The sequence below is a fragment of the Scyliorhinus canicula genome, chromosome 7 (genome assembly GCF_902713615.1).
Source record: "Scyliorhinus canicula chromosome 7, sScyCan1.1, whole genome shotgun sequence".
Classification (NCBI taxonomy): domain Eukaryota; kingdom Metazoa; phylum Chordata; class Chondrichthyes; order Carcharhiniformes; family Scyliorhinidae; genus Scyliorhinus; species Scyliorhinus canicula.
The window spans coordinates 174,397,755-174,422,938 of NC_052152.1; the positions used below are offsets into that span (position 1 = coordinate 174,397,755).

General features: G+C 43.0%; 1 long non-coding RNA gene across 2 annotated transcripts; it reads left to right on the top strand.

Moving 5' to 3' along the window:
* The first annotated feature begins 699 nt into the window (after positions 1-699).
* On the top strand, positions 700-23,948 carry LOC119969557. Of its 2 annotated transcripts, none has more exons than XR_005461407.1 (4): positions 700-869; positions 6,074-6,323; positions 9,925-10,017; positions 23,606-23,948. It is a non-coding gene; the product is annotated as an uncharacterized LOC119969557 (long non-coding RNA). The 2 variants fall into 2 exon arrangements; XR_005461408.1 differs by lacking the exon at positions 700-869 and adding an exon at positions 3,112-3,302.
* Positions 23,949-25,184: the final 1,236 nt, after the last annotated feature.

Below are 25,184 nucleotides of genomic sequence, written 5' to 3' on the forward strand. Positions count from 1 at the left end.
TTGCTAAAGACAATTAATGTGCGATGTCGATGTATCCAGGGGCAGCCGGCGAATGCATATCTGACATTAAAAGCAACGTGGGGAGAGTTAATATTTTGACCAGAAATGCGGCAAGTTAATATTTGGTGCCAAAAGGGACAATGGAAAATATTTCTTTCTAAAAATTAGAATCGTGCCCATTTGTGCTTGAATAATACCTTGTGCCAGATTTGGACCCCAAACAGAATTGTTTTACAGGAGAGGGGTTTTGCGATTTAGTAATACGTCAATTAAACGGAACTGTTTACGAGATGGTATTCGTTTAGAATTTCACTCCTTTAGTTTCAAGGACATCCTGCTGATCAGGATTTGGTTAATGGAGGAGAACTTCTGGCCCAGCAATGACGTCATGGGTCCAATGTAATCCTCTTGTGCTGAACCCAATCAGCAGATGTGTCGCTTGTCTGGATGGAGAGCGATTAATCCGTTAGACTGGATCAGATCAGCTGCACGCCAGGACTGGACCAAACTGCCTCTAGTCCGATAAAGAGACCGGATAAATTGCAGAAGCTTTCTCGCCTCTTTAACAGTCTGGGATAGAAGAGTAGAAGACCGACGTTCTTCCGCTGATCGCAGCCCTTAACCATTGCTGGTGCCTGTGAAGAGCTGCCGATGCCTTCTCCTCGGCATTGTAGAACGAGATAATCGTGAAAACAGTGAATTGCCGCGAGATCAATCGCTTCCCCCCCCCCCCCCCCCCCCCACCCCCTTTCCCCCCTCCGCTCTGTTCAAGTGGAGCAAAACAAAAAGCCAGCGCATTGGAGTTCGTTAACAATGGATGTGTCAGGGACATTCTCATCTGACGCAGAGGCTATTCGGCAATGGAATCGGTAAATCTGCTATTAAAAAAACGCTAATGGTGCTATACACTGTAATTACGGGTTTAGGCGGAATAATGATGTGCAATGTCCTGTCTACACTGTAATTTGGGAAGAAAAGCCGGATTTTGCAATCGATCATAACGGGCTGGTCTTGAGCGTGGAGATTAACTGGAAACAAGAGCAAAGGGCTCCTTAAATTTTAAAGTTTTATTTTTGTATCTTTGCACTACAGAAGCACGGACCTTAGGATCCGGAAGAATGACGGTGTTGTTGCTTTCGTGTGTTATGTATTGTTATCCGAACATTCGGCCAGTGGGTATTTTAAAGAAATAATAATGTGGATTTTTGTTTTGTTTAAATCATACCTTGTTTGATTCGGGATTTCTAGGCAAACGGGCAGTGTGTGTCACACTTGGCGATGCTGAGTCCTGCTCTACGTGTTCACAGCGGACCTTGATTTAATGTCCATACAATTAAGGCACGCGGTGAATGCCAAGAGAGGGACCATCAAACTTCAATTCCACTTTAATTGGACGCAACAGCCTTTAAAGCAACACTCAACAGCAGCATCATACGCCTATTTAATCAAATAGACCGACTCTTTTAATAAATAAGATACCAGTGTTTTTTTCGTTGTTGAACAAATTTGGAAGCATTGTTTCAGTTCAAGTATCTGAGGGTTTGCCGCGAAATTGCTTGCCCGATCTGCGGTCATTAAATTAACTGCAACATGGGTCGGGACGCAAACATCGAAGCGGAAAGCTTGCGATTGCTGTTGTGATCTGTGTTATTCTTTTTGACGATTGGCTGTGAATTCTCCCAGTTATCACCACATTGTATTTGTAAAGTGAGGCGCGGTCTTGTAAATACACAGTTTGGTAGATCTTGTACTTTTAAAAAAATCAATTCTCGGCTAGGTCAGGCGAGTTCTCTCATGTATTCCTTCACCATCTCAATTGATTAAATAGCAGATTTGCTTGAACAAAAAGTACCCTGGTTTCAGCAGTTGAAATTATTTTGCGTTCGTACGTGTGTGTGTGTCTCTCTCTCTCTATCCACCAGTCTCCATTCCCCAGGAGCCACAAATAGAATGAAGTCAATTCACTTAATGGAATCTCAAGGTTAATGACAATAATTTCTTCATTGTTCAATGCCATTGTTACATTATTACAAGAACCTCGTAAAATGCTGCAGGATTCTAAATAATGGGTTTAGCTATGTTTAACACAAAGGCGTTTTATTTTTATTACGCATTTACAGAAATTCAGCACAACATTTGAAATAAAGGGCAGCTTTAAAAAATGTTTTTTAAATCCTACACTATTAATCTAGTCCTGGTCAAATAATATTAAATTCTTGGATATCTCCTGTTAATCTTACTAACACATTCACAAATGTCAATATACAGTCGCATATATCCCACGAATTTGCTGTAAGCGGATTATTTAAAAGAGATCCGGAAATGGCCGATATCATAAGTGCCATCTGTGATGGTGGAACTGCGTTTCTGGCCTATGTCAATGAGCTTTAAAAAAAATTGCATGTTATTGTCCAACCTAGAATTCAGCAAAGCAAAACAAAACTCGACCTAATGTGTTGGGTGCAGGTCGAATTTTCTCCTCTAACGTGCAGAAAGTGTTATTTTAAAGTGTGTCACTGTGTGCTCATTTGTCGTTGTGCTACCTCAATTGCTAAGCATGTGTGTGTAAATACTGGACTAGGAAAAGAGTACAGCCAGGTTAATTAAGCCGCATTGGGACAAATTGGCGTTGAATTCAATCTGCACCATCAGATGCAGAGAATTCATTCATTTTGACAAATCGATCGGAGGATATGTAATCATCATCAGCTTTACGTCATTCTAGCTGAGGCCGCTCTTACATCATCGGATTGTTTGAAAAAACATCAGATCGCTGTGGACAACTTCAAGATCCTTATTGTCAAGATCCCTGTCAGATCTGCACACCTAGTTTGAACATTTCCAGTGATTAAAAGGGCCCTCGTGTGGTTGGTTACTAGTGTTTATTGTGCTCGCCACTTCTGTGGGCATAGGAAGATTTGATTGGCGAAGATTCTATTCCACCGTATGCTGAAACTGGCGGGAGTTGCTGCGATTCTTTTGTCTTGCATTGCAAATCTCTATTCTAACAGTTATTCCGATATGTACAAAATTACAAGTAATAGAATACCCGTTTTGATATTTTGTTTTGTGTGTGTATGTGTGTGCAGATGGAGGACAGCCGCCAGCAGACGCACTGAATGGTCTTGGATACTGAGCCAGTGAAAAGGAACCGAGAAACAGTATTAGACCCCAAAAAAGAGATTCAAAATGATAGGTTTTCGCAAAACATAATTTTATCCATTGCTTCCATTCATTTCAATGGTACAGCGCCGGTTGACATACGTTTGTCACTCGCTGTCTTCTCCTCCATCTACCTCTTGGTTAGTATAAACCACCGTTTAGCAGAATGGTCCATTGCAGCACCTGATTGTTTTTGGTATTGGGTGGAACTATATGTCCATCACATTTTTAGTGCCGCATCGATGAACAAAATTGTTCCTATTTGCAGCAATTCGAAGAGACCATTGATAGTCAAACGAGATATCTTCACTGGCTATGCTGGAAAATTTATATTTTCGTTCAACATGGTGTAGGAGTGAAGCTTTTTGAGTTTCCTGTCCCATTGCACCAGTGCAGAGGAGAATTGGCCCTCACTCTAACTGCAGTGACGGCTGTACATAGAGCGCCCCCTTCAAGCTCACAACAGCATTACAGTCCTGGACACTTCCATCTTTGAATCAAGTCCCCCTCCACCCTTGTTTTTCCAATTTGCATTAATACCTACCAGAATTTAAAAACGGTAATTTTAGCCCCCTAATTATCTGCTGGTGTACGACGAAACAAAGCAAGGTTAGAGCAAAATTATCCGCTAAACAACATGGACATTGCGGACGTGTACTTCTGTCTCAACGCCAAGGAATTGCTTTGAAATGTTTTCTAGGTACACCGAGCAAGCTTCATAAGCCAAAATGATATAGATGAGCGATCAGTTTGTTTTCGCTAGTTGTTCGAGGGAGGAATCATAGGCCCGACCCTGGAATAGGCTTTGTTTCCCCAAAGCTTCCAATTGTACATTCTCCCAAACCACTGCTACATATAAATGGGGCCTTTGTCCTAAGGATAGCACCTCCAACAGCGCAGCACTCTTCTCAGCCCTGCATTGCAGTGCCTAATTCCTGGGAACGGGCTGGGGTCGGAAACGTTTTAGCTCAGAGGGTAGAGTGTTAACAATTGATGAGATGTATTTTGAGACCTTGACCAGATGTGATTTACTGAATGGGAGCGTGCCGCACCAAATCTAACATTTCTTATGAAGGTTAAACGAATATGTGCGTGGAAATTTGAATATTTAATGTTACAAATGGGCTGAATACAACGAACTGTATGATGGGCGCACAATAGAATGAAAATGCAATACTGCATTTTGCAGGATTGATATTGTAAGCCCGTTCAATAGTTTAATTTTCCAATGACAGGATCAGATGCACACATTTGATACCCCTTTGTGTTCCCGAGGTAAATTTTGAAATAGATACCAGCCATTTGGGGATAAACAAAAATAGGATGCTAAAAATATAAGCACGGATGAATTGATATAGTTCAATTTCAGGAAGGATTACAAAAATAATCGCTCTTTATGAAGATCACTGAATTGCAATCCAGGGTATATTTAGCGCAGTAATGCTCCCCGAAGCTCCTGTTACCATCAGCATTTTGTCCCTTGTCCACCCCCCCCCCCCCCTTGAAAATAAGGTAATCTATAAGAGTTCAAATGACACTGATGACATTGCAGTTTCCGCCATTAATACATTTGGAATTAGTTTTTTTCTGCCAGTAATAGCATATTCTCAGATTCTTAAAACATCGATATACAAGTCATACAACAGGAAGGTTAAACTGGCGCCACAAGCACGATAGTTCAATATATCCCGAGCATGTAGAACGTCATGATATATATAGTTAATATGCCTTTAGCTCTTTGTGTGTCTGTAATTAAAGGTCCCACTTTAGTCTCCCTATTTCCGCAATACAAATATACCTACAGTTAATCGACTAAAGGACATTTCAATTGTTTTCGACTGGTTTTCCATTTTAAAAAGTTTAAGTTAAATTCGAATGGTTAACAAAATAAGATTGGTTTATTTGTAACTCCATACCGTTAACGGGCGTCCCAGCAACACATCAAGGCAGTTTGTCCCCCTTCTGCCTTAACCTCTGAAATAGGCAATGAAGAAACACATCAGTACTGTCTTGGGGAAAACGTGGACTGTACCTCCTTTAAGCTTTCAATTATATCAACGAAAAACTACATTATATCAACAATTTAAAAAGGAACCCAAAAATGTAGATAATACAGAGAGCGGCTCCGTCAGCACCTCAAGAGAAGGCAGGCCACTGTTGAGGATGGGCTTCCTTCACCATAACTGACCCCCCCCCCCCCCCCCCCCCCCCAAATTCGGATCAATCTTCACTCCGAACATGAACCTATATTTCTTTACGAATCTTGCTATGTGGTTACACTATTTCCTGTTCATTCCATAACTTGTCTTGGGAAGTATAAGTACGTTGGTACGTAACCATTTAATAATTCCCAGGCAACTAAAAATGAAAAGTTGTTTTTTCTTATTTGTTAAATGGATTGTTTCTTTAGTTTCCATTCCTACTTTACCTGTTGGCTTTCTAATTTATTTGTACAATTGGTGTTTTGTGGAGACAGTTCTGTCTTTTATACATTGTTGGACTGAGTATTTTGTTTATCGCTTCATCCCAGTGTTACTATTATTATTGACTTCAAATCTGGCCAGACACAAACAAAATACCAATTGTGTAAATAATAAATAATAACCGAAAACCCGAAATGAATCAAGTGATATCGCTGTCGATTCGAGGTTGTGCATTTGTGCGGGTCTCATTTTCCGCGTTCGCAAATGTTTCATCCCAAAAAAAAATCCCCCCGCAGATTTGACCCAGTTTCGCCATCCACTGATTCAGAAGCAAAATACTGCGGATGTTAGAGATCTGAAATAAACACGGGAAATGCTCAGCGGGTCTGGCTGTGGAGATAGAGAGTGAACCTTGGTGGCCGGTGACCTTCCCCCAGCTTTTAAGTTAATAGCCCCTGAAACGTTAACTCTCGCATCTCCCTCCACAGATGCTGCCCGGCCTATTGATCATTTCCAGCACTTTTATTAAAAATTGCCATCCAATAAAACCTGATTCGTGGATCGGGTCAAGCAAGCCTTTAGGCAACTGCAGATCGATAAATAAAAGTTACGCCTCGATTGCCGATAAAGAAACCGCTTAAGAAGTCAATCTTTGAGCTGAAGAGGCGGCAGACACCAAATCACTGAGCAGTGTGATGCCAATTTCTCCTCCTCACAAGGTCACTTCGAGGTTTTCCGGTAAGCGGTGATATTGGGGAATGGTTAGCGTTTGGAAATAACATATGTACAGATTGTGGAGATTATCATTGTGAGTTTCAGCCGTGAATGGAGTCGACGTTTAAACACAGCTCCCCATCTACCGGTTAATGATCGAGTTACTCTTTGGAGGGCGTCAGTATCGATTGGTTTTCTAAAGGAGAAACCTGCTTTCATTAAACCGAGTTAGCGATTTAAAAATATGTCGACATTTCTATAAATTCTTTGATTCATTAGAAACTTGTTAAGTGGCTACAGCAGTCAAACTGTGATCTTTCATCGGATCTACCGAGAATAATATTTAGAATGAGTGGAATGAGTGGCTTGGTAAAATAAAGAAATATAATTATGAAGAGGAATGCTATTTGTAAAGTGCAGATAACGCTGATGCGAACTTATTTGCCCCAAAGCAGATTTTGTCCTGCACTTGTTTATAGAATCCCCAGTAACCGCGCTAAACTCACTATTGATCCATTGTCAGGTTTTGCCTATTCAACATGGGACACTCGTTTTGTGAAATGATTTTGTTCATGAACCTAACAGCCCAGTGACTGGTTAAATGTGTTAAACATGATTTCATTGTATTTTGGCAGCACCTTAAATTCAAAAAAAAAAAGCTGATTCGCCTATAACATTTCCCAACAACGCATATCCCGCGTTTGTGGTCAACGAGCTTTCTTCCAGCTGTTTGTAACATCTCTGTATGTTCTACATGGCCTTACTGCACATAGCTATACTTGTGATAGATTGAGGCTTTGCAGCTGATAATCTAACATCTCTGTAGACATCTGACATTTCTCAATTTTCAGACCATGAGGTAAATTCCAGTTTGCTTCATGTTGCTCTACAACTGATTGGTACGATGTACATGATTTTCTGCTTACAACACGCTGCCTGCTTCTGCTCCTTAGAGCCATCAACACTTAGGTAGGCCAATCTCTACCATGTGACTGAACACAGTAGCTTTAACAAAAATGTCGTATTTCTACATCCTTAATGTTGTATACCTTTGCGGCAGCTTTAATGCTCCTCCCGCCCTTTTATCACTCACATAAGCCTGGATTTAATGGTAACCCGGTTATCACTTTCAATTTATCACTCAATGAAATGAAATTCCTCGTTTCAATTCGCTACTCACTTACACGTGCTTCCGATAACCACGTTCAAACGCTCACGTTTTGGATTATCTGAGATCTCCCCTCACCGCCGCCCCCCCCCCCCCCCCCAACACCACTAATTTATTTCATCATCTAACCGATGTTAAACAAAACGAAGGGGTGATTTCACAGAATCATACAATTTACAGGAGGAGAACGTTCGGCCCATCAAGTCTGCACTAGATCACCCTACTTAAGCCCACAGCTCCACCCTATCCCCTTAAACCCAGTAACCCCAACTAACCTGCCAATCCACCTAACCTGCACATCTTTGGACTGTGGGAGGAAACCGGAGATCCCTGGGGAAAGCCAGGCACACACGGGGAGAAATGCAGACTCCACACAGACAGTGACCCAAGCCGGGAATCGAACCTGGGATCGGGGACCTGTGGAGCAACTGTGCTAACCACTGTGGCCAATCCACCTGCCCTGTACATCTTTGGGTTGTAGTGATGCAACCACGGGGAGAATAAAACAAACCTATTTCAATACAAAAACAGAAAATGCTGGACAATCTCAGCAGGTCTGATAGCATCTGTGGAGAGAGAAGAGAGCTAACGTTTCGGGTCTGGATGATTCTTTCTCAAAACTGCAGCCTTTTGAATATTGCTCCGCACACTACAATAGATTTCCATGGACAGGTATGGTCAGCGGAGTAGGATGAGTGGGAAGCTGACAAAAACAATGACAACAAAGTGGATTTGGTCGCCAGTGAACATTGGAGCAATTGCCCGAAATCTGTGATAGCTATCTAACTGCTTTCCACATCCTCTTTTTTTTCGCATGCAGAGAAGAACATTACTGCCACTCTCTGTCGAGTTGGCTACAGTGTGTGATCATCCTTCTTCATTCACACAATTACACACAAATGGCAAAACAAGCAGGTCCATTTGCCCAAGCCAGTTGGTGTTTCTAGGGTAGCAGCCCTATCTCTTTTCCATATTTATTCATCTATTGGGTGTCACAGTGGTTAGCACTGCTCCCTCACAGTGCCAGGATCCCAGGTTCGATTCCGACCTTGAGTGACTGTGTGAAGTTTGCACATTCACCCAGTGTCTGAGTGGGTTTTCTCTGGTTGCTCCAGTTTCCTCCCATAGTCCAAAGATTTGCGTGTTGGGTGGATTGGCCGTGATAAATTGTCCCTTAGTATCTAAAGGTTAGGTGGGGTTATGGGGATAGGGTGGGGGATTGGGCTTTGATAGAGTGCTCTTTCGGAGGGTCAGTGCAGATTCAATGGACTAAATAACCTCTGCACTGTAGTGATTCTATGATTCTATTAAAAACTAATTGCTCTAAGAAGTATCAATTGAAGGGTATTTGCTGTTGGAGAATTCGATATAAAACCGGAAGGAAATCACTGATATTATTTTGTTTACTTCCAATCTTTTTTTAAAAATGTGATTCTTGGTATGTGGCAACTACTCTTAAAATATTTGTGTATTTTGTGGCCTGAACATTGGCAATTTTAGCAAATGATTGGGATTACTGCTCACCTAAAGAAAGGATAAAGCAATAAAAATGAATACATGCAACGCATTTATTATTTTTTTAAAATTTAGAGTACCCAATTCATTTTTTCCAATTATGGGGCAATTTAGCATGGCCAATCCACCTAGCCTGCACATCTTTGAGTTGTGGGGATGAAACCCACGCAAACACGGGGACAATGTGCAAACTCCACACAGACAATGACCCAGAGCCGGGATCAAACCTGGGACCTCAGCACCATGAGGCTGCAGGGCTAACCCACTGCGCCACTGTGCTGCCCCCATGCAACACATTCATGTCACTAACAGGAATACCTAGGCTAAACCAGAAATACAATCTGACTTGTATCTGTACAGTATGAGCTGTGGTGAGGTAAACAAATTCCTTATCGTGGTCACATTGACAGGAGAACTAGGTTGGACACATGCATAGACTATCTGGCTACATTTAAAATGTCGCTTAGTACTAGTTTGAAGTACTATTGCATTTTTCTGGACTCCAGCCTGAATGAGCTTTGCACTTGACAAGTGTCTTTACTTCTCAATGTTCAGCACATTTGGAGTCAGATCATTGACTTGACCCCTAAGTTATAGGACCATTTTTACATTGGAGCTCATCCAAAAAAGCTTTGTGCCATCGGTATATGTGCATCCCTCTACTGAAAAGTTGTCACTTAGAAACAACATAAAATTGAGTTGCATGAACTTTTAAACAGTTAAGCAATTCAGATGGCATGCAGTTACTTTAACAACTCTGAGGCACAATAGCTGATCTCTGAAACTACTGGTAAATGTAATTGCCATTTGCTTTAGTAATAGCATTTATTTTTGAGGATTGTTTCCATGACACATATTTTCAAATATGATGAAGTTAATGTATGATATTAATATTTCTTTGTAATTTTCTTTGTGCAAATTTTCTCCTCTCCTTTCCTAAAGGTGGAGCACAATGGTTCACAGAGGAGTATGGTTCTATGAAAACAGTCTTCGGTAACTCATTCAAGTGGACAGCCTTCTTATGCAACCTAGACAGTGAGTAAGGGCAGGCTATTGGCTAATGGGAGGTACCACAACTGTCCCTCATCCAACACTTGTCATAAAATAGTTTGGGTATCACTAAATAGCAAGCAGAAGGGGCAATGTCTCCTATCTACTGTTTTTTTTCTCTATCCCAAGGACACTAAGGCAAACTACTAACCACCGGTGACATTGCAATTACTAATTCAGTACAGATGGGGATTAAATGAGAACCTGGTCTATATACGTAAGACAGTACACTCGAACCACTGAGGGGCAACAAAAGCTTAATTGATGCTGGCACTCCCTCCTGAGGCACTTATTAAATCACAAAGGAATACAGTGAGCCAGTGAACCCATATTTACCTAATTAACTTTACCTAATTATTTACTACATTAACTTTTAATGCATGGTATAAACAGAATATAATATGAAGACCTTTGGGAAATAATTTATTTCACATGACTGATGTTTATCATCGATCAGGATGAATGGAATCATATTCAAATACAAAGTCAGGGCACTTCTCGATTTTCCCTGTTAAATGCACACATGACTTTAGATCTGACCTAGTATGATTTAACACTCCTGGTGCTGAATGTTCTGCAATAGGAGAACACGTCAGCAATTCAGGATTAATTGAAAGTAAATGATGCAGAATATGAATAGCGTTCACTGTTCTTTATTCCCCAAGTCTCCGAATCCCCCTATTCCCTAACTGAATCTTGCAAAGTCTGCACCAGGGACACTAAATGTAGAACAAAGCTCAGGAGGTACTTCTAGGTTTAGAATATATCTTTCTGTAGTCGAAATGAATGCTCAATTTCACATTTAGGTAATGAGTTAAGAGATTTGTACAACACAAGGAAAGTAACTATTAGAAACTTGGTAATTTAATAACTTCTCTTTGCTAAGGCATATGATAATGCTGTCACGTCTTCTCATTGGAGGATTAGGAATCCCATCACACAACATTGACAACATATGCTTTGTCTCTATTTTCGTCAACACCTATTCTCAAGTTGATTGTGTAAAAAAAATTACCATTTATAGATTTTTAAAAACAAATTTTTAATTAAGGGGCAATTCAACGTGGCCAGTCTACTTACCCTGCACATCTTTTGAGTTGTGGGGATGAGACCCACGCAGACACGAGGAGAATGTGTAAACTCCACACAGATAGTGACCTGGGGCCGGGATCGAACCCGGGTCCTCGGCGCCGTGAGGCAGCAGTGCTAACCGCTGCGCCACCGTGCCGCTGTCATCAGATAGCTTTCTAATATCAAATAATGGAATAATAACCTGGTAATTTAATAAGTACCTATAACATTAAAAAATCTAGATTAATATTTTGTATGTTAAGTGAGACTCCTGTTTTTAGGCAAGTCCCAGTAGCTGATGTACCAACACGTTATTCCAACTTCCACTTTCTATTCTTTGAATTAGTTATGAAATATGCATGCTATAAAAAGGGTCACCAATTGTTCTGGTGGCAATCCTTTTATTATTCTTTAAAGCTTTAATGAAGGAGTTAATGTAGAAAGTGTAAGACATGACCAGATGGGAAAGGAGATAAGGAAAATCAAGAAATGGCAATCTGGCCAAACCAAGGTTGAATTTTATAAGTTGCTAAGCTGTAGGGAGCAGATAATACTGAGGGAGGTTAGCGTTCATATTTCTGAGATTCATGGAAGATTTGTGTTCGATTAGGAATTTAAATGAAACTATTTTTTAAATCAGTTTTTAGATAATTAAAGATCAACTTTCACCAAAGTTACACAGTTTCTAAAAATAGGCAATGGGTCAGCAAAGGCGTCACGGTAGCACAGTGGTTAGCACAGCTGCATCACAGCTCCAGCGTCACAGGTTCGATTCCCGGCTTGGGTCACTGCCTGTGTGGAGTCTGCACGTTCTCCCCGTGTGTGCGTGGGTTTCCTCTGGGTGCTCCGGTTTCCTCCCGCAGTCCAAAGTTGTGTAGGTTAGGTGGATTGGCCAATCTAGATTGCCATTAGTGTCCCAAAAAATGGTTAATTGGGGTTCGTGGGTTATGGGGATAGAGTGAAGGTGTGGGCTTAATTAGGGTGCTCTTTCCAAGGGCCGGTGCAGACTGTAAATTCCATTTTTTCTATAAAAAAAGATGGATTCACATTAAAAAATTAAAAAATAATTCAGTCATGCTATAAGAAATAAATAAGCGATGGAGAAAAGACAACAGAGAATAGGAGGTCTTTGTAACTAGTTTCGAGTTTTTGTACATATTAATGTTGCACTAATTAATCCATCTAAGCAGAAATATAGAAAGCCATTTTTGAATTTAAAGGTTTGCAAGATAAAACTTTTAAAAATAGCTATCCTTGTGGATGCAGATTATGCCTAAGATGCTAACAATTGCAGGGTTCAGTTCTTCTGTAATCTTCTTTATAAATTTAGAGTACCCAATTCTTTTTTCGCATTAAGGGGCAATTTAGTGTGGCCAATCCACCTACCCTGCACACTTTGTGGGTTGTGGGGGTGAGACCCACGCAGGCGCGGGGAGAATGTGTAAGTTCCACACGGACAGTGACCTGGGGCCGGGATCGAACCTGGGTCCTCGGCGCCATGAGGCAGCAGTGCTAACCACTGCGCCAACCTGCCGCCCTTTAAATTCTCATGGAATTTGATAAGAAATCCTGATACACTGACTGTATAACAGGAGCTAATCTAGAGCACAGAAGAATAGCACATACTTGCACTGTGAACAGAAAGATGAATCCAAGTAGATACATTAGTGCTGACCATGTGAAAGGGAGTGAACTGAAGATTATGTTGAGTTATAGAATGATACAGCAAAGAAGGAGGCCATTCAGCCTATCGTACATGTGTCGGCTGTCTGGTAGAACCGTCCAATTAGTTCCACTCCCCAGATCCCTTAGCCCTCCCCATTCCCCTTAGCTCTGTAGGTTTTAGGGCAGCACAGTGGCGCAGTGGGTTAGCACTGCAGCCTCACGGCGCCAAGGTCTTAGGTTCGATCCAAGCTCTGGGTCACTGTCCGTGTGGAGTTTGCACATTCTTCCTGTGTTTGCGTGGGTTTCGCCCCCACAACCCAAAGATGTGCAGGGTAGGTGGATTGGCCATGCTAAATTGCCCCTTAATTGGAAAAATGAATTGGGTACTCTAAATTTATAAAAGAAAAGCTCTGTAGGTTTTTTCCGTCAAGTTTTTATTCATTTTCTTTGGAAAGTGTTACAAGTTTCACAACAATCTTCAGCCAGAAGTGCCGAGTGGATGATCCATCTCGCTCTCCACGGGAGGTCCCCAGCATCACAGATGTCAGTCTTCAGCCAATATGATTCACTCTACGTGATATCATGAAATGGTTGAAGTCACCGGATACTGCAAAGACAATGGGCCTTGACAATATTCCAGCAATAGTACTGAAGACTTGTGCTCCAGAGCTTGCCACACCCTTAGCTAAGCTGTTCCAGAATAGCTACAACATTGACATTTACCCGGGCATGTGGAAAATTGACCAGGCGTATCCTGTGCACAAGAAACAGGACAAATCCAACACAGCCAATTACCGCCCTATCAGCCAACTCTCCATCATCAGCAAAGTGATGGACGGAGTCATCAATATTGTTATCAAGTAGCACTCAGCAATAACCTGCACATGGATGCTCAGTTTGGGTTCTGCCAGGATCCCTCAGCTTCTGACCTCATTACAGCCTTGGTTCAAACATGGACAAAAGAGCTGAACGCCTGAAATTAGGTGAGAGAGACTGCCCTTGACATAAAGGCGGCATTTGACCAAGTATGGCATCAAGGAGCCCTAACAAAACTGGAGTCAATGGGAATCAGGGGAGAAACTCTCCGTTAATTGGTTTCATACCTCGCGCAAAGGAAGATGGTTGTAGTCATAGAGAAGCTGCTGGAAAATCTCAGCAGGTCTGGCAGCATCTGTAGGGAGAGAAAAGAGCTAACGTTTTGAGTCCAGATTACCCTTTGTCAAAGCTAAAAGACAGAGAAAGTGGGAAATATTTATACTGTGGAGTGAGAGAATGAAAGATGGTTGTAATGGTTGGAGGTCAATCATCTCAGCTCCAGGATAATAGCCAGGCTTGGGCTGACAAGTAGAAAGCTACATTCTTTATTTTTGTATTTGTTCGCGGGATGTGGGTGTTGCTGGCTGGGCCAGCATTTATTGTTCATCTATGAGGGCATTTTTAACAGTCAACCACATTGGTGTGCCTTACAAGTGCCAGATAATGACCATCTCCTACAAGAGAGGAGAACATGGCCATTGCCCCTGACATTCAATTGTGTTACCATCGCTGAATCCCTCACAATCAACATCCTGGGGGTTACCATTCATCAGAAACTGAACTGGACTAGTCATATTAATACTGTGGCTACCAGGGCAGGCCAAAGGCTAGAATCCGACAGCAAGCAACTCACCTGCTGACCCCCCAAACCTGTCCATCATCTACAAGGCACAAGTCAGGAGTGTGATGGAATACACTCCACTTGTGTACCGCTCTAACAACACTCAAGAAGCTCAACGCCATCCAGGACAAAGCAGCTTGCACAAACTACCCCTTCCACAAACATTCAATCCATCCACCACCGATGAAAAGGAGCAGCCATGTGTACCATCTACAAGACACTCTGCAGAAATTTGCCATGTTTCCTTAAACAGCACCTTCCAAACCCACGACCAGTACCATCTAAGAAGAAGCAGCATATACCTGGAAATCCCACCACCTGGAAGTTCCCCTCCAAGTCACTCACCACCCCAACTTGGAAATATATTGCCGTTACTTCACGGTTCCTGGGTCTAAATCCTGGAACTCCCTCCCTAACAGCACTGAGTGGGTCTACCTGCACCTCAGGGACTGCAACGGTTCAAGAAGGCAACTCATCACCACCTTCTGAAGGCAACTAGGGATGGGCAATAAATGCTGGCCTAACCAGTGACGTCGACATCCGCAAATACATTTCTAAAAAAAAGCAGCCTATGTTAATGATCAACAAGCCAGACATCAGGTTGAAATCTGTCTCTTTTGATTGTTTCTTTTTGTATTGTTGAAACAAGGAGGAAAAGGTACTGCACATGAAAGCACAGACTTCAGTGATAACTTTTAATACATTAAAAATTCAAATGTTTAGTAAAAGTGATCAAAACAACTTAAACGCAAGATAAAAGATACAAATTCTTGCAAAATAATCCCAAAAATGCGATATCAAAGGTGCACAGTAAAACAATCTTTTTGGCAACAGCCCTTATAGATTCTCAACCATAAAATCCAGGAAATACCACCCAATTTGAGAGATTACTTTCCTTTTGAATAGTACAATCCACAACTTCCCAGAACAATTCCACGCTGATGTGATCTTTCCAAAGGGAGGTTCAAGGCACACAATTTCTCAGAACAAATATTCTCCTGGCCCAACAGTGAGTTGCTTTTCTTTGATTAAAATACTTTTACTGCTTTTCAGCACACTCTAAAACATATGAGCTGGCTTTCAGTGAAATACCTCTGCACAGCAACTCACTACAGCTGAAGCCCTGTTGTCATAAATGCTCTTTTCACTTCTGTCATCTCAGTTTTCTATTGTCTTTAAGTAGCCCTTTGAAAACTCAAATATAAAATCTCTCATAATATCATAAAATCCCTACAGTGCAGAAGGAGGCCATTTGTCCCATTGAGTCTGCACCGACTCTCTGAAAGAGCATCCTCCCCAGGTCCACGCCCTCACCACACCCCCGCAATCCCACCTAACCTTTTGGACTCTAAGGGGCAATTTAGCATGGCTAATCCACCTAACCTGCACACCTTTGGACTCTGGGAGGAAACTGGAGCACCTGGATGAAACAAACACAGACACGGAGAGAAAATGCCATCTCCACTCAGATAGTGACCCAAGCTGGAATCGAACCTGGTCCCCTGGCGCTGTGAGGGAACAGTGCTAACCACTGTGCCACTGTCCCTATTTTACCTTTAATTTGGGTCAACAAAATTCAAAACATCTACGCCTGTTTATTCACAATTCTCCTCAAAAACGCAGCTGTTATTTTTGTCACCTTTGAGTGTCCTTTGAAATGCAGCAACTACACATCAATTTCAATGCTTATCCCCAAATGCAAATGTCAAATCTACTCCGTTTACTTGCAAGTATAAGGTATCATTGCAAAATGTGAAAGGTAACACTTTTATTCTTTAATCCCTTAGATTGCACAGACAATCTAACTCCAACAACATTTCCTTTGATTAACCCGGGACACAGAGATATAGCTTTACCCTTACCTACAGAGAATATATATAAACAAACGCAGAACTCTAAAAAATACACATAAGAACATAAGAACATAAGAACTAGGAACAGGAGTAGGCCATCTGGCCCCTCGAGCCTGCTCCGCCATTCAATTAGATCATGGCTGATCTTTTGTGGACTCAGCTCCACTTTCCGGCCCGAACACCATAACCCTTAATCCCTTTATTCTTCAAAAAATTATCTATCTTTACCTTAAAAACATGTAATGAAGGAGCCTCAACTGCTTCACTGGGCAAGGAATTCCATAGATTCACAACCCTTTGGGTGAAGAAGTTCCTCCTAAACTCAGCCCTAAATCTACTTCCCCTTATTTTGAGGCTATGTCCCCTAGTTCTGCTGTCACCCGCCAGTGGAAACAACCTGCCCGCATCTATCCTATCTATTCCCTTCATAATTTTAAATGTTTCTATAAGATCCCCCCCTCATCCTTCTAAATTCCAACGAGTACAGTCCCAGTCTACTCAACCTCTCCTCATAATCCAACCCCTTCAGCTCTGGGATTAACCTAGTGAATCTCCTCTGCACACCCTCCAGCGCCAGTACATCCTTTCTCAAGTAAGGAGACCAAAACTGAACACAATACCCCAGGTGTGGCCGCACTAACACCTTATACAATTGCAACATAACCTCCCTAGTCTTAAACTCCATCCCTCTAGCAATGAAGGACAAAATTCCATTTGCCTTCTTAATCACCTGTTGCACTTGTAAACCAACCTTCTGTGACTCATGCACTAGCACACCCAAGTCTCTCTGAACAGCGGCATGCTTTAATATTTTATCGTTTAAATAATAATCCCGTTTGCTGTTATTCCTACCAAAATGGATAACCTCACATTTGTCAACATTGTATTCCATCTGCCAGACCCTAGCCCATTCACTTAACCTATCCAAATCCCTCTGCAGACTTCCAGTATCCTCTGCACTTTTCGCTTTACCACTCATCTTAGTGTCATCTGCAAACTTGGACACATTGCCCTTGGTCCCCAACTCCAAATCATCTATGTAAATTGTGAACAATTGTGGGCCCAACACGGATCCTTGAGGGACACCACTAGCTACTGATTGCCAACCAGAGAAACACCCATTTATCCCAACTCTTTGCTTTCTATTAATTAACCAATCCTCTATCCATGCTACTACTTTACCCTTAATGCCATGCATCTTTATCTTATGCAGCAACCTTTTGTGTGGCACCTTTTCAAAGGCTTTCTGGAAATCCAGATATAACGCATCCATTGGCTCCCCGTTATCTACTGCACTGGTAATGACCTGCCCTTTACGAACCCATGCTGCGTCTGCCCAATAGGACAATTTCTATCCAGATGCCTCGCAATTTCTTCCTTGTTGATAGATTCCAGCATCTTCCCTACTACCAAAGTAAAGCTCACTGGCCTATAATTTCTTGCTTTCTGCCTACCTCCTTTTTTAAACAGTGGCGTCACGTCTGCTAATTTCCAATCCACCGGGACCACCCCAGAGTCTAGTGAATTTCGGTAAATTATCACTAGTGCATCTGCAATTTCCCTAGCCATCTCTTTTAGCACTCTGGGATGCATTCCATCAGGGCCAGGCGACTTGTCTACCTTTAGCCCCATTAGCTTGCCCATCACTCCCTCCTTAGTGATAACAAGCCTCTCAAAGTCCTCACCTGTCATAGCCTCATTTCTATCAGTAATACCATCGCAAAAGTTCATTCTGAATTTGCTTCCACCACCCTTTCAGGCAATATATTCCAGAGGGGACTTGTTTAGCTTAATTGGCTGGGCAGCTGGTTCCTGATGCAGAGTGAGGCCAATAGCATGGATTCAATTCGTGTATTGGCTGAGGTTGTTCATGAAGGCCCCGCCTTCTCAACCTTGCCCTCGCCTGAGGTGTGTTGACCCTCGGGTTAAAACACCACCAGTCAGTTCTCTCTCAAAAGGACTATGGCGACTTTTACTTTACTTTTATAATGTTGCATATTTTATCTTCTCATATTGCCTCTTTGGACATTCATATTGATTCTGTGTCCTCTGGCTATTGAACCTGCTGTTCCTCTTTATTTATTCTGATCAAAACACCTCCATGATTTTGAACACTGCTATCAAATCTCCTTTTTTAAAATAAATTTAGTGTATCCAATTCATTTTTTCCAATTAAGGGGCAATTTAGCATGGCCAATCCACCTACCCTGTACATCTTTTGGGTTGTGGGGGTGAAATGCATTCATATTTGTCCTTCCAAAATGGACAACCTCACACTTTTCAGGGTTAAACTTCTCAGCCCAGCTCTGCATCCTGTCTCTTTGCAGCCGACAACAGCCCTTCTCATTATCCACAACTCCACCAATCTTCGCATCGTCTGCAAATTTACTGACCCACCCTTCAACTCCCTCATCCAAGTCATTAATGAAAATCACAAAGAGCAGAGGACCCAGAACTGATCCCTGCGGTGCACCACTGGTAACTGGGCTCCAGGCTGAATATTTGCCATCCACCACCACTCTCTGACTTCTATCGGTTAGCCAGTTCATTATCCAACTGGTCAAATTTCCCACTATCCCATGCTTCCTTACTTTCTGCATAAGCCTACCATGGGGAACTTTATCAAATGCCTTACTAAAATCCATGTACACCACATCCACTGCTTTACCTTCATCCACGTGCTTGGTCACCTCCTCAAAGAATTCAATGAGACTTGTGAGGCAAGACCTACCCCTCACAAATCCGTGCTGACTATCCCTAATCAAGCAATGCTTTTCCAGATGCTCTGAAATCCTATCCCTCAGTATCCTTTCCATTACTTTGCCTACCACCGAAGTAAGACTAACTGACCTGTAATTCCCAGGGTTCTCCCTATTCCCTTTTTTGAACAGGGGCACGACATTCGCCACTCTCCAATCCCCTGGTACCACCTCTGTTGACAGTGAGGACAAAAAGATCATTGCATCAATGTGTAATTTCATCTCTTGCTTCCCATAGAATCCTTGGATATATCCCGTCAGGCCCGGGGGACTTGTCTATCCTCAAGTTTTTCAAAATGCCCAACACATCTTCCTTCCAAACAAGTATCTCCTCGAGCTTACCAGTCTGTTTCACACTGCCCTCTCCAACAATATGGCCCCTCTCATCCGTAAATACTGAAGAAAAGTACTCGTTCAAGACCTCTCCTATCTCTTCAGACTCAATACACAATCTCCCGCTACTGTCCTTAATCGGACCCACCCTCGCTCTAGTCATTCTCATATTTCTCACATATGTGTAAAAGGCCTTGGGGTTTTCCTTAATTCTACCCGCCAAAGATTTTTCATGCCCTCTCTTAGCTCTCCTAATCCCTTTCTTCAGTTCCCTCCTGGCTATCTTGTATCCCTCAAGCGCCCAGTCTGAACCTTGTTTCCGCAGCCTTACATAAGTATCCTTCCTCCTCTTTACAAGACATTCAACCTCTCTTGCCAACCATGGTTCCCTCACTCGACCATCTTTTCCCTGCCTGACAGGGACATACATATCAAGGACACATGGTATCTGTTCCTTGAACAAGTTCTACATTTCAATTGTGTCCTTCCCTGACAGCCTATGTTCCCAACTTATGCACTTCAGTTCTTGTCTCACAGCATCGTATTTACCCTCCTCCCAATTGTAAACCTTGCCCTGTTGCACGCACCTATCCCTCTCCATTACTCAAGTGAAAGTCACAGAATTGTGGTCACTACCTCCAAAATGCTCCCCCACTAACAAATCTATCACTTGCCCTGGTTCATTACCAAGTACCAAATCCAATATGGCCTCTCCTCTGGTTGGACAATCTACATACCGTGTTAGAAAAGTTTCCTGGACACACTGCACAAACACCACCCCATCCAAACTATTTGATCTAAAGAGTTTCCACTCAATATTTGGGAAGTTGAAGTCACCCATGACTGCTACCCTGTGACTTCTGCACCTTTCCAAAATCGGTTTCCCAATCTGTTCCTCCACATCTCTGCTGCTATTGGGGGTCATATAGAAAACTCCCAACAAGGTGACTGCTCCTTTCCTATTTCTGACTTCAACCCATACTACCTCAGTAGGCAGATCCTCCTCGAACTGCCTTTCTGCAGCTGTTATACTATCTCTAATGAACATTGCAACCCTCCCCCCCCCCCCCACCACCTGTTTTACCATCCTCCCTAATCTTATTGAAACACCTATAACAGGGAACTTCCAACAACCATTTCTGCCCCTCTTCTATCCAAGTTTCCGTGACTGCCACCACATTGGAGTCCCAAGTACCGATCCATGCCTTAAGTTCACCCACCGTATTCCTGATGCTTCTTGTGTTGAAGTATACACACTTCAACCCATCTCCGTGCCTGCAAGTGCTCTCCTTTGTCAATGTTACCTTCCCCACTGCCTCACTACAGGCTTTGACATCCTGAACATCGGCTACCTTAGTTGCTGGACTACAAGCCAGGTTCTCATTCCCCTGCCAAATTAGTTTAAACCATCCCGAAGAGTACTAGAAAACCTTTCTCCCAGGATATTGGTGCCCCTCTGGTTCGGATGCAACCCGTCGTGCTTGTACAGGTCCCACCTTCCCCAGAATGCGCTCCAATTATCCAAATAACTGAAGCCCTCCCTCCTACACCATTCCTGCAGCCACGTGTTCAGCTGCACTCTCCCCCTATTCCTAGCCTCGCTATCACGTGGCACTGGCAACAAACCAGAGATGACAACTCTGTCTGTCCTGGCTTTTTACTTCCAGCCTAACTCCCTAAACTCATTTATTACATCCACACCCCTTTTCCTACCTACGTCGTTGGTACCAATGTGCACCACAACTTCTGGCTGCTCACCCTCCCCCTTAAGGATCCTGAAAACACAATCCGAGACATCCCTGGCCCTGCCACCCTGGAGGCAACATACCTTCCGGGAATCTCGCTCGTGACCACAGAATCTCCTCTCTAATCCCCTAACCATTGAGTCTCCTATCACTATTGCTTTTCTATTCACCCCGTTCCCTTCTGAGCCCCAGTGCCAGACTCAGTGTCAGAGACCTGGCCGCTAGGGCCTTCCCCCGGTAGGCCATCCCCCAACAGCATCCAAAACGGTATACTTGTTTTGAAGGGGAACGGCCATGAGGGATCCCTGCACTGTCTGCCTGTACCTTGGGTGTGGCTATCTCCCTGTAACTCTTCTCTATTACCCCCTCTGCCTCCCGGATGATCTGAAGTTCATCCAGCTCCAGCTCCAGTTCCCGAACACGGTCTCTGAGGAGCTGGAGCTGGGTGCACTTCCCACAGGTCTAGTCAGCGGGGACACCGGTGGTATCTCTCACCACCCACATCCTACAGGAGGAGAATGCAACTGCCCTAGCCTCCATCCCCTCTTACCTTCCAGAATATAGCTGCCCTGTGGACCAACTGGAACTCCACCCCCCGACTCTGCACCAGTCAACTCTACTCTCGGTAAACTCCCGGCTCCCTTCACCGTCTTTGAGGAAATGTAGGAAATTAAATGAAAAGGAGCTCCTTACTCCCTCCTCACCTAACTCCCTCAGTCACCAAACTCTCACTATAGCACTCAAATGCACCCAAATTCAGCACGCAGTGCAAACAAAACAAGGTAGTATCTGAAAAGTACTGGATGCATTTGGAGATGTTAAGTTAAATAAAGGGTGGAATTTCATTATTTTTCAACTAAGTGTTAAATCAGGCGGAAAAAGCAGTATGCCACACACGGCTGTTTCTTCCCCCCATATTTTTTGACATTTTGCTAAAAGAAAATCCTAGAGGTGGTCCTGTAATGTCACGCGAGGAACGGAATGGGTTCTGAATGAGCCTGCCCCATCAGCAACTTCAGCCTTCAAGAAATCGTGTTCCCCTTTTAAAGAGCGCCCAATGTACAAAAAATAAAAATAAATAAATGGATCCCGTCTACGGACACAAGGCCACCCCCCACGCCCACACCACTCTTCCCACACACACCCAGGGTACTAATGAGATGTTAATGTGTGGTCATTGGGTTCCCGACCTTTCGTAGTGGAAACCCGTTATGACATTAGTAGGGGGTGGGGGGATGTGTGGAAAATACGGACAGGAAATCCCGCCAACGTAAAAGCCATTTGGGAACTCCTGTTGGATTTTCCACCCCCAACAGCTTTTCCACCCATTGCAAACGAAGTTGAAGAATTGCTACTCTATCATGTTGGTTCTCTCTCCGACTTGAGCAGGGCCAGCTTGGCAGCCAAGTCCTTCAGCAGTTTCAAAATAAGGGTAAAAAATTTTGAACCTACTCTGCACATCTTTAGGGTTGTGAGGGTTGGACACGCAACACGGGGAGAATGTGCAAACTCCACGCAGACATTGACCTGGGGCCGAGAGCAAACCGGCTCCTCAGCGCAGTGAGGCAGCAGTGATAACCACTTTGCTACAATGCTTCCCAACTTTAGATTCAAACCACTGCTTCCATTTTCCTGGAAATCAGATGTTGGTAATGGAGGCCGGTACCATTAGACACCATTAGAGCCACTGGGAGTGGAGGAGGTATTGGGTGGGGCTTGAGGAAGGGATCTCTTATTGGTACACAACTGGCAAAGCAGTCTGAATATTTAGGGTCTTATGCATCTTTCTCTGCCTCATGGGGCAACACAGTGGCACAGTGGTTAGCACTGCTGCCTCACGGCGCCGAGGATCAGGGTTCAATTCCGGGTCACTGTCCGTGTGGTGTTTGCATATTCTCCCCGTGTCTGTGTGGGTCTCACCCCCACAACCCAAAGGCTAGGTGGATTGCTATATCTTTTTATTAAAACAGTAAAAAATATGTACAAGGCCAAACAACACAAACACTAATTTTGTGTTGGAGAAACAGGGTACCCTCCCCTCAGTACCAACATACGGGGCCGGGGGATGATACTCTGATTAGTAAAGCAGTTCACAACATATTTCTGCAGAAAACAAATGGTACAAGCAAGCTAAATTGCCCCTTAATTGAGGGGGGGGGGGGGGGGGGAAGAATTGGACACTTTAAATTTAAAAAAACCAAAATCTTTCTCTGCCTCATGACTGGTCCCGGGAACCTTCAATTTACAAGATCCTACTTGCTACCTTCCTCCTCTGTCTTTCTTTTAGGCATTTTACAGCCCTAGATCAGCATTCATCCACCTAACCATGTCATCATTCTTGACCTCTATCCTATCACCTTCCGTTTCATTCTTTCCTTCCTTGCTCCCTTTCCTTACCTCTGTACTTGCTTAAAAACTGTTAATCTCTAATAGGTATTTCTTTTGAAAGGTCATCAACCCATAATATTAACTCTGCTTCTCTCTCCACAGATTCTGCCTGACCTCTTGAGTGTTTTCCAGCCTTTTCTGTTTTTCATCTCCTTTTTGAAACTGTTGGTCACCTATGAGTCAGCACTTTTCTGCATTTTCAGGATGCACTATGCAGCACCCAGTGGTGACAGAGAGTATTACGCCAATAGGCAATCTTTAGATTTCCTCTGCAACTCAATTTCTTCTAGACCATCAACCATGAAGAAAAGCAAAGGGATTCTTTCATGAGTGTATAATCACACTTGCCCAATGCGCGTCGGCCTTGAATGTACAGAACTTCAAAAATATTGTTCTGAGTGTAAAACAAGAGACTATAAAAACATTGACGTTAATGGTTCTACAATCACGAGTTTGTTCCTTAAATGTTTAACATCTGGTCTCCAGCAGTGCCTTCCACTACCTCAATGGGAATGGTAGCATCATCATTTGTTTAAAGGCCGTTACGACACTCTTCATGGCAGGTCTCTCTCTGCTGGTGGTCTTGGTCTTTTATTTTGGACAAGCAACATAAATGGGCATTAGCACAGGCTGAGTTCAACAAAATTGAAACAATATTTTATCTGCTGTCACAGCAGCTTCAATGCAAATACCACAAGAAAACCTTCTAATAACTTCACCTTTCATTTCGAGATTTCCCTCAGTTAAGTTGTTTGAGTCCAGCACTGAGCTTTCTACCACTTAATTTTACAGTGCCTCAAGCTTTCAATTAAATTTAGTCCGTGCTACCCATATTAAGGCAGCCAACATTCGCATTTCTGTGGTTTTTCAGACATTGATATTTTTGTGCCGGAGCTGATGAAGCCAACAACCTTATCCAGCCTGACTCTGTTCCCGAATAAAGTGGGCCTTTTGCCCCAAAAAGCCAACAAGTTTATTTAACAAGGTGCCAATATTGACAGTCATTTCACTGTCTGAAAATTGAGATTTACAACCTACACACGGTCATTAGTCAGCCTTGGGTTTTCCTCCATGCATAGCTCAATCTTTTTTTCCAATTAAGGGGCAATTTAGCGTAGCCAATACACCTACCCTGCACATCTTTGGGTTGTGGGGGTGAGACCCACACAGGAACGCGGAGAATGTAAAACTCCACACGGCCAGTGACCCGGGGCCGGCAACGAACCTGGGCCCTCGGCACCGTGAGGCAGCAGTGCTAACCACTAAGCCACCATGCCACCCTATGCATTGCTCAATTTACCATTATTTCAGAATGTTAGTTAGTCATTCATTGACTACTTTGAGAAGTATGAAATTGGATATCAGTACAATTACAGATACGTTTTACAACCTGTGGAAGCATGAAAAAGTGGAGAGGGCAACTAGGAGCACTGCATATTGTGTCAGATGGGTGTTAAATAAGATGACAAAAATGAATGTTTCCTGACATCACTGAAGCAGAAAATATTCCCTTTTACTGTCCAGCAGAGGGTGTGGAAAAATGCTGTTTGGACAAAAAGCAACATTTAGCTTTAAAAACAAATCATACCCAATTATTTGCAAAAGAAAATCACCACAATTGTTCCTAAAAAAATTACATTCACTAAGAACCTACCTGTGAACATTCAGAAACAAACACAAG